Below are 9,935 nucleotides of genomic sequence, written 5' to 3'. Positions count from 1 at the left end.
ATGGCGAACGGGGAACCAGGGCGGGTGGCAGGGGATATGGGAGGCACCAGGCCAAGGCCCTTTCCCTGCCGGTCACCCCACACACAGATGGTGACCTGTGACAGGGGTGGGGCCAGCGAGTGGGCAGGAACAGCTGACCTCTCGGTCCCTCCTCTGGCCATCAGGCTCCCATCGCTGGATGGGGAACGGGGAACTGGGGTAGGTGGCAGCAGGGGGCAGGGCTGGCTGCCGGCAGCCGAGGAAGATGGCCCTGATTGCAGGCTAGGCCTAGGAACCATACCCACGCACGATTTCATGCTCCAGGCCTCTAGTTTTATGTATAATTTCTCTGTGCTGCACTTAAAAATCACAGTTTCCAATTATATTCTAAGGAGCCTATCACATAGATTAAAAACATACATTTTATAGATCTCAGATAGATAATTGGTGGGGAAAGCTCTAATTTTTTCAGTACAAATGATTGGTTTTCAAATAGACCTTCATTGGTACACCTCATGGGTATACACAGAACATACCATAATCTCTTCTTAAATGCTGCAACTTGCCTCTGCTATTTTTAGTCTCCTGATTCTCTTTTCAATTGTTTAGTCCCCAGCTTGACACATCATTGGAAATGATTCCTTGGTAAGCTTAAGCTTAATCTATTTTATAAATGATCAAAAAGAGTCCTTTTATTCTCATGCTTCCCATGTGAGTTTTCCATACCCAACTTCATAGTAAACAACAACCACTTCCTGTTCTGGAAATGAACATGATAGTCAATGTTTTCCTTGTTTGCTCTTTATTAACAACCAGCACTGCATGTTTTCAAAGCAGAAATATTTTATTTTCACATATAGGAAAGGACACGCAGAATTTTCACATTGCTTCCTTAAGTGGCAAATGCTATTGTTATAGCAATGCTATTGTTATAGCAATGCTATTTGTTCCTGGTTGACCTCCTTTGCTTTGTAAGGAGAATTTTCCTTTGTGAGTCATCTAATATGACTCGCACATTAATTTCAGTTGATATCTCATGTAAAGGCTATAATTCGCATTTTCAGAGAGCCTACAGACATAATTTCTTTTATGTTTGGCAGAAATCACCTCAATTATCTTTGATTTCCCGTCCTAAGGTTTTCTGTTATATGTGTCTTCAAATATTCTATATATATATAAAAGCCTAAGCTACTGGTCAACCAAGCGGCCAGTTGACCGGTCGTTATGATGCACACTGACCATCAGGGGACAGACGCTCAATGCACAGAATCGGGCTCCCTTCTGTCTGGATCAGGCCTGTGGGGATTAGGCAGAAACTGGCTATCCAATATCCCCCAAGGGGTCCCAGATTGCAAGAGGGCACAGGCCAGGACAAGGGATCCCACCGGTGCACAAATCCATGCACCAGGCTTCTAGTAAAAATATAAAAATGAAAAAGCTCATTTTCCTGTAAGCAATGGATAATCAGAGTTACTCAGATGGAGGGACGCTTTATCTGATTGTGGTGTGTAGAAGAATGAGGAAGTGAGGGGGGGAAATAAGGCCAAGGAAATAATAGCAAGTATATGGGCCCAGAAAGAATAAAAAAGACTTTTTCCCTAGGAGCCATTAGAATAAAATGGATGCCCTGCCCTTCCACTAGATGGCCTTGTTTTGTAGTCTACCACAGTGGGCTTTGAGGCCTGAAGCCAAAGCCCAGTCAATGGGCAAGGTGAAAGGGTTAAGTTGCATCCGCCTGGTTGCATTGAGTCAACTATCACCCCCACATCCATGGCTCTATGTGCTCCCGAGAAACCTATGCTCCAGGACTGAGTTCAGGTCCAAGAGGGAAAGCTCAAAGATTAAAATCCAGTAACAATGTTTATACCTTGATTTGAGTGGTGGTTAAATGGTTGTTTGACTTACTTGTCAAAACTCATTGAATCATGCCTATAAACCAGTGTTTTATTATTTGTGTGTAAGACCTCAGTAAAAATAATTATAAAAGTTTAAAATGAACTTTCAGCTATAAAAATGACCAACCTTATGGGATATGCTTGTGACACAATGCTATTTTGTACCATATTCTTGACATAATCTATAATAATATAATTATCTCCTCTGGTAATTAATATTCAGAATTTAAAACAAAACAACAAAAACTTGGTTCCAGTTTTGGTACCACCATTGAAGTCAATTTCTGACTTTTTCTTTTCTTCTCCATTGTGAGAATTACATCTATTTTATTAAAATCGCAAGGTGGTTGTGAACATCACAAGAAGTACTCTGTCTGAAGTGACTTTATAAAGTGACTAATAAATGTTTAAATTTAAATTTGGAACCCATTTAATGATCTAATGAGATGAAAAGCCCTTTCTTGACTAGACCTCATTCACTGTATAACCTCAAGCAGCTATCATAACACAGTGACTATATGCTACTGCTCAATAAATATTTGTTGATTAAATAAATTAAAGAAGTGTTTATTTAGCACTAACTATTGCCAGGGACTACAGGTACAAAGGGAAATATCCATATAAATCAAATCAAGATTCTACATTGAAAAATAGCACATACTGGTCTGCACATAATAAGGGAATTAGTTCTCTAAGAGGAATCGCACTTGAACAACAAAAAGGATTAGCATGGAAAGAAATTGGCACTTTTTAGCTCTTCAGCAGCAACAAGATCTTCAGAGAGAAGGGGTAAGAATACATATTAGCAATGAGGATTCAGTTGTCCAAAATAAAAATGACTGCTAAGACCAAAAAGAACTATTCATTCATTCCAGAGATACAGAAAACTTATTTTCTTTGTTTCTCTGAATAACACTGAGAAACATGGATGGAGAAAAGCAAAATTCATTGAAAAAATATTAGTAAGTTATTGGCTTAATGACTTTATGATTCCCCACGGTGTCATCAAAGCTCATATTGTCAATAGGCCCTTACAAATAAAACCTCTAGAAAAAGTTATCTTTCAATTGCATTGAGACAATAAATGTATATCCTTTTTGTAGGAAAAAAAGAAGAGGACCTTCCGAGAATCAGAGGAACAAGTCTCTTGTGTTGTCCGAATGTTGGAAACTCTGGCTAAGGAGTTAAAACCGAGACACTGGGACAGGAGCTAAAGCCGCCAGCGCTCTCTAAGCTCAGTTCATGAGGACACTGTATTTGGAGAACAGCTTCCTCCAGGCCACCAGAGGAATTTGTGTGGGTCTGGAAGTCACAGAAGAGTGCTCCGGCTCACAGGAACAAAATTCCTGGAGTTCATACACTCCACTATTTAGTGATTTTACACAAACTTTCCTTAGACTTGCCAAAGTGTTATAATCACTGCAAATGCTTCATCCAGACCAATCACTCATTTTGTCTCCTACTGGGGCAGCCAATTACTAGAGCTGTCCATTCATACTCACCAGGGATTCCAGAGCTGCAATGACTTTAATATGTTAGACAAGGTTGCTAGGTCTTTTCAATCCTTGAAAAACTGATCTCTTTTTCTCATAGAGATAATTTACCTGAACCCCTATCGGGTAAATTGAATGCAATTTGAAGAAACCCCTTAGTTATATCTGCAAGTATGTAAAACAGTCTATTCAAATTTATATTATATCGATCACTTTTTTTCTATAAATGAGTGGGAACATTTATTCAGTACTTCCGACGTCTTTCTTTTTAAACTAAAAAAAAAAAAACAAAAAAAAACATTCCTATTACCAAGAAAAGTTCTGGCGGCACTGCCCATGTTTAGCTGTGCTATGAGCAAATCTTTTATGTGGAACACAAATGTTTGCATGCTGGTCCGCTAACAATTGAGCGCAGGGTAAAAATTTGTATCATTGTTGGCTCAACAGACCACCATCTGTGCAGAAAACTATTTTATCTCGGCCAGCAGGTTGGGTTCCTGAGACATCCTATTCATGTCATCACAGATATTAGGAATATCTCTGACAGTTATTGAAAATCTGAGACTGAATTCAAAATAAGAGTGGGTCATTCGGTCTGTGGATCCTTATGGAAATAAACCTTCTGTGACTTCTTCTTTAGCCAGGGAAGACAGTGTGGTACCCCGGCAATTATTTCTTTGCCAGAAAAGATTCTAAATCTGGGATTTCACAGGTTGTTCTCTAAAGCAACCTGGGCTGTGAATTAGGAAATGAAAATAGTATATAAATATGCTAGAGGTGATACTGGTCTTCAGGGTCCCAATCAAGGACAATGGGTTGTATGCTCCCCCATGGGTGCCTCTGCACAGCTTCAGTAAACATAAGAGCCTTGGTTAAATGCTCCCCGGGCAAGGCTTAGACTAACAAGAGTTTCTGCCTGAGCAAATCGGAGTGACTTCTCCAGACCTCCGTTTCCATGTAACCCTCCTATCCCGAGAGAGTAACTCCTGCATTTTGTAAGGAACTTGGCCATAATTAGTCAGAGGATGTTTGAAAGTGGTGATTTATAAGCACGATTCACTTAAAGGCTCCAATTCATCACTTCCCCCTAATGGCAAAACACATGATGGCAAAAAAGGATGCCTACTGGTCACATGATCCTCTCCGGGGAGCACATTTGGTTTGGTTAAATGTTCGTGAAACTGAAAGTTTCACAAAATAAAATGCTTTTACGAATGAGGCTGGAACTCCTTCAAGGGTGGCGTTCTTGGAAAGGTTTCACACGCTTCCAGATTTGAATTAATTGGGAAAATCTGCATGGCAGCTCCTAAGTTCATGCATCACATTCCGGAGCGAAGTATTGTACTCTTCCGTCCCCTGGGGAGGCCAGGCTTGTGTGCAGCTCACTGTGAATTTCAGAGTTGGCAACACATTTTTCTACCTTGACTGGCTGAGAATTGGGTTTTCACTCAGGGCTCCAGTCTGAAGACTTGAACCATTTAATAGATACAATCTCATTAATCTTCTTTGAAGAGAAAATCGTTTAAAGGACTTTGAGTGTGGGGACTATTGTACTAAATTTTATGGGTGGGGGGACTGAAAAATCAGTTTTGTGCTAAGTGGTCCCTGAGACTCTTGCTGCCTCCAGGCCTCTTTCTAGTCTATTCTTCGTGTGCAGGGTATTCCTTTATCTCACAGAAACTCCCGTAAACTCTTTGAGATCATCCTCATGTCACTGACCACTTCGCCCTACAGCTTAGTATCCTCATGCAAATAGCATTAGACTTAAAGTGAAAGGACTTATTTTCTTATCCCTACCGTGAACTAGGTGCCAGGCACTGTGTAGCTCGCTAACTGCTCTGATATTTCATTTTCTCATTCATTCATTTGTTCATTCATTTATTAACAAATGTTATTGGTCTTTTAAGCAGCTAAGCTTTAGAATGGTATTTTTATAGCAATAGATGATGGAATTACATACCTGCTGCCCTCAGGGGACTTATATTTTTTGTGAGGACAACAGCAGACTAAGCAAATTATCACAAAAATGAGTGTAAAGTTACACTGCAATACGTGTCATTGAGGGAAAGTACATAGGGCTGTGAACATATAGCAGAAGGTCAGGACCTTGTTTGGGGTCAGGGGAAGCTTCTGGGAGGCACTGATGTTTGGATTGCAATCATCAAAGGATAGATACCATGTAATTAAACAAAGAGAAGAGGATCTTATTTGCATAAGGATAGTGTTCCAGGCAAAGGGAGCAGTATGCCAATGGCCGCAAGATGGGGAGGGCCATGCTGCACTCATAGACAGGAGGAAGGTCGGTGCAACCAGAGGGCAGTGAGTGGCAGGAGGTGAAGTCAGCAAGGGAGGACGGGTCGATCATGACACACCTTGCACAGACTTAGGAATGTGTGCTTGCTGCAATGGCAAGCATCTGAATTATTTTAACTGCGCAGGTAACAAAATCAGTTTAGTCAACCATCAAAAGATATATACTTTCCCAACAGGGTTGCTGCTTGCCTCAAGTGTTGTAACATTATCTAAGTGTTTTGTAAAGCCAAAAGCACTAATAAAATGAAGAGCTTTGAATTAATTATTATGTAAAAATAACTATTACAAAAATATTTTAGTGAGTTCATAAAGAAAAAAATCAGATATCAAAACCCAGGGTTGAATAGTACATTTTCAAGAAATATTCAAAATGAAGGAAAAACCCAGTATTTAGCCACAAAATTAGAAGATTTGTACTCTAATAGAGTATGTGGTTAAAATGTACTACAAAAGAAGTAAAGCAAAACCACAAGTAAAAACATTTTTTAACAATGTTTTCTACTTGGTCTGGTACGGTCAAACGCATAGGGAATTAGAAGCCAGAAAGTGTGATTTGTTGTGTCAGTAATTTGCCCTCTGACCTTAGGCCAGTCTTTTAAACTCTACAGATTTCAGTTTCCTATCTGAAAATGAAGAGATTATGATAACTGTCTCTTTCCTAGTCTATGGTGAAATTTGTTTCTGTTGTTCATAAAATTGCTACATGTTGAAGGACATGTGAACATATAAAGGGGAAATTCCTATATTCCATTTTTTTTAGAATTTCTGACAAATCTTAAGCCACAACTGTGTATTCATGACATGCTTTGTACTAGTTTATCATTCATAAACTGTTTCCTTCAAAGACTAACAGACTGTTCTTGGCCAAGTTACCAGGTATTTTGTTCTTTAATTTTCCAGGAAACACATAAGAACAACTGATCACTCTGAGTCTTATCAGAAAAAAATGTTAAGACATTCTATAAAAGGCTGATTAGTTTCGTTGAAGGTAACTATCAATTTCTTGGCTTAATTTCAAAAATGGACTTAAAATAATTTATTGTTTACATCTACTAGTACTTATATGCATGTTCTATCAATCCTATGAGAGGTCTTTTGTAGAAGAAAGATGACTGTTAACAATTTACATTATTTAGCTTAAGGGTATGTTGATAATGTCCTTAGCTTAGCTAAAATTTGGAGCTCACCTAGATCCATTCATTATTGAAATTAACTTGAACCAATAGAATAGAAAGACTTTCTGTAGCACCTTCAAGCCTTCTTGCTAGATGAAAGTAAGATAGATGTGAATAACATTTGGTCTCTGTTTCAAGTTGTTTGAAAGTCACTTAACAAGTAAAACACTGATGCAAGTAAGTGCATTATAAATCTGAGAACATTACATCATAAAATAAATGAAGTAGACTTGAAACAAGCCCGATGTTCTTGAGAGGATGAACTGATAGGTGAACTGGCATGTTTATACCATGGAATACCACTCAGCAATAAAAAGGAATAAATTACTGATACACACATTGACATGGGTGAATCTCAAGTGCATTATGCTATAAAAATGAGACCAGACAAATGGCCACAGGCTGCATACTTTTACATATAGGACACCTTAGAAAAGGAAACCTTTTGGGATAGAGAGATCAGTGTTGTCAGGGGTTACTTATGGGAGGAAGGTTTGACTACAAAGGTATGGCATTAAGGAATTTGGGGAGGAGGAGAGGGAACTGGTCTCTACCTGGTTGAGGTGGTAGCTCTCTGACTTGATACACTAGTCAAACCTCACTGAACTGTACACACTCAAAAGAAGGTGAATTTTACTGTAAGTAAATGATAAAAAATAAATTTAATAATATGCCCAAAACAAACAAATAAAGTAGCAAATGGTAATCAGAATTTCTTTATTTCTCGCCACTGTACTGCTATCACCATAGACTGGACAATTGCTTTCTCTGTTGCTTCTCTGGACTCTTCTCCCATATGACAGCCAGAGTAAACTTTTGTACACACAAATCAGATGTCACTCCTCTACTCAAAACCCTCAGAGGCTCTCCATTTCATTGAGAATAAAAACCAAGTCTTAAAATGGCCTACAAAGGCTTTTATGATTTGCTCTTCCCCACATCCTCTTCTAAATTCTCCGGTAGCTACTCCACTCCATCTACACCAACCTTGGTATTGACCCACCTTAAACACACACACACACACACACACACACACACTCACTCTGGCTGTGAGGCCTTTGCTCTAGCAGTCCCCCATCCCCACCCTCTGGAGCAGTCTTCCCAAGATGCTCACTCCTATCCAGGCTTTCTTCAAGGATCACCTTCTCAGTAAGGCTGAACCTGAACATTCATTTAATGCTGGAAAGTGCCCTTACCTGGTACTTTCAATTTCCCTGCTCAATTTATATTTTTGGCCCTTATCTTTCATTAAACTAACTAGAGGCCCAATGCACAGAATTTGTGCATTAGTAGAGTCCCTAGAGGCTGGCGGCGGCCAGCTGGGTATTCCCTCCCTTCCCCCAACCACAAGCCACCAGCCAGGGCCTTCCCTCTCTTCCCCCGGCCAGCCCCACCCCTTGGTCAAATTCACAGAAGAACTCCCAGTCCATGGGACAATTTGCATACTACACTTTTATTATATAGGACTAGAGGCCCAGTGCATGAAAATCATGCACAGGGGCAGGGTGCCTCAGCCCTACCTGCACCCTCTCCAATCTAGTAGCCATCAGGGGATGTCCTACTGACAGCTTAGGTCCACTCCCTATGGTTCTCTGTTCTCTGTGGGGCCTGGCTGCTTTGCTGCCGCTGTGGCGACAAAATCACCACACCCCGCTGTCTGCTCTCTGTCTGCCAGACCTTGGGGCTTTGCTACTGCTATGGGGATGAAGCCCCCATGCCCTGCTGTCCACTCACAGCTGAAAGGACTGGGGGACTCCAGCAGGGCTGAGGGGACTGGGCACCACCATCTTGTGGCTATAGGCACTACCATCTTTGTGGTGGTGTGATGGTCAATTTGCATACTCCTTCTTTATTAGATAGGATTATTTATAGGTTTTTCCCTATTATTCAAAGGTAGAGTGTTTCTATGAAAGTTTTCATAAGCCAAATAGCATAAAGTAAAGGAGCAATTACCATTAATTTATACAAAAAAATGTTTTGAGTATTCCCAGACCCAAAATAATTGGTCAGTTAGACCCTAACCTACCAAATCATACCAGCTAACAGAGAAAACCTAAAATAACACTAACTTATACTAAAAGCAGGATTGACATGATAAATACCCACTAAGCTTTGTACACCCAACAATGCACTCAAGCAGTAGACATTCCATTGTATGCACTACTGGATGCGGACTGAAAGAGGCAACCTCACTACCAGCAGAACCAAGCAGACTTAAGCAGTTTCCATGATTCTCCAGCTCTGCATGTAAATAGGACCAATGGTGGGTTCAGGCAAATTCAGTTCATGTACAATGTCTTTATTTTGTTCACAATCAGAACACTTCATTATGCAGAGTTTTACAGTAAGTTTAACACCCTTAGAAGCTCTCTCAGACTTTTCTGCTACCTTAGGACCCATCTTGCTAACAGGTACACAAAGCCAATCGAAGTAAAGCACAGATGCTCACAGATACCGTTCAAAGCTGTGGCCGCTTGATGCTGAGATGCTGAGTGTAAGTTCCCTGGGGAACTCTCATAAAAACAGAGTGGCTTAACTAGAACTTTTGAAAAGTGGAGATACCCATATTTCTACAGGTGTTATTAACTGTGTGTCCTTCTACTAGAATGTAAGGAACAGGAGGACAAGAGGTGTTGCATAGTCTATTTACTGATATAACCCAAGTACTTACAAAAAGGAGTCTGCTACTTAATAGGAGCTTCATAAATAATTGTGGAACAAATAAATACTTAGAAGCTATGAAAGCCGATAAAGTTTGCTGGAACTCTTAGGGTATATAAGGGAAACCTTTAAGATCTGCTAAAAGCACAGTTATGTTTGCTCTCTGAGCTGGCACTGTTGCTAGCACAGATATGGCCTTCTTAAGTGGAAGATTTAGAGCAGTTCTAAGCCCAGCTCTGCATCTAACTTGTTAAGAAATCTTAAGCAAGTCAACTCCGTATGTCTGTTTTCTGTTCTATAAAATAAGATCTTTGGGGGGAAAGCTTTTCAAGAGCTTCTGTAGACTTGAGAGGGATGCATATAGACTGCACATTAGAACCACCTAAGAAACTTCTATAGAATACTGATGCCTGGGCATC

This window comes from Myotis davidii, unplaced genomic scaffold, assembly GCF_000327345.1.
Source record: "Myotis davidii unplaced genomic scaffold, ASM32734v1 scaffold370, whole genome shotgun sequence".
NCBI classification, from domain to species: Eukaryota; Metazoa; Chordata; class Mammalia; order Chiroptera; family Vespertilionidae; genus Myotis; species Myotis davidii.
The sequence above is the reverse complement of the archived record's forward strand: the minus strand, read 5'-3'. Positions refer to the sequence as shown.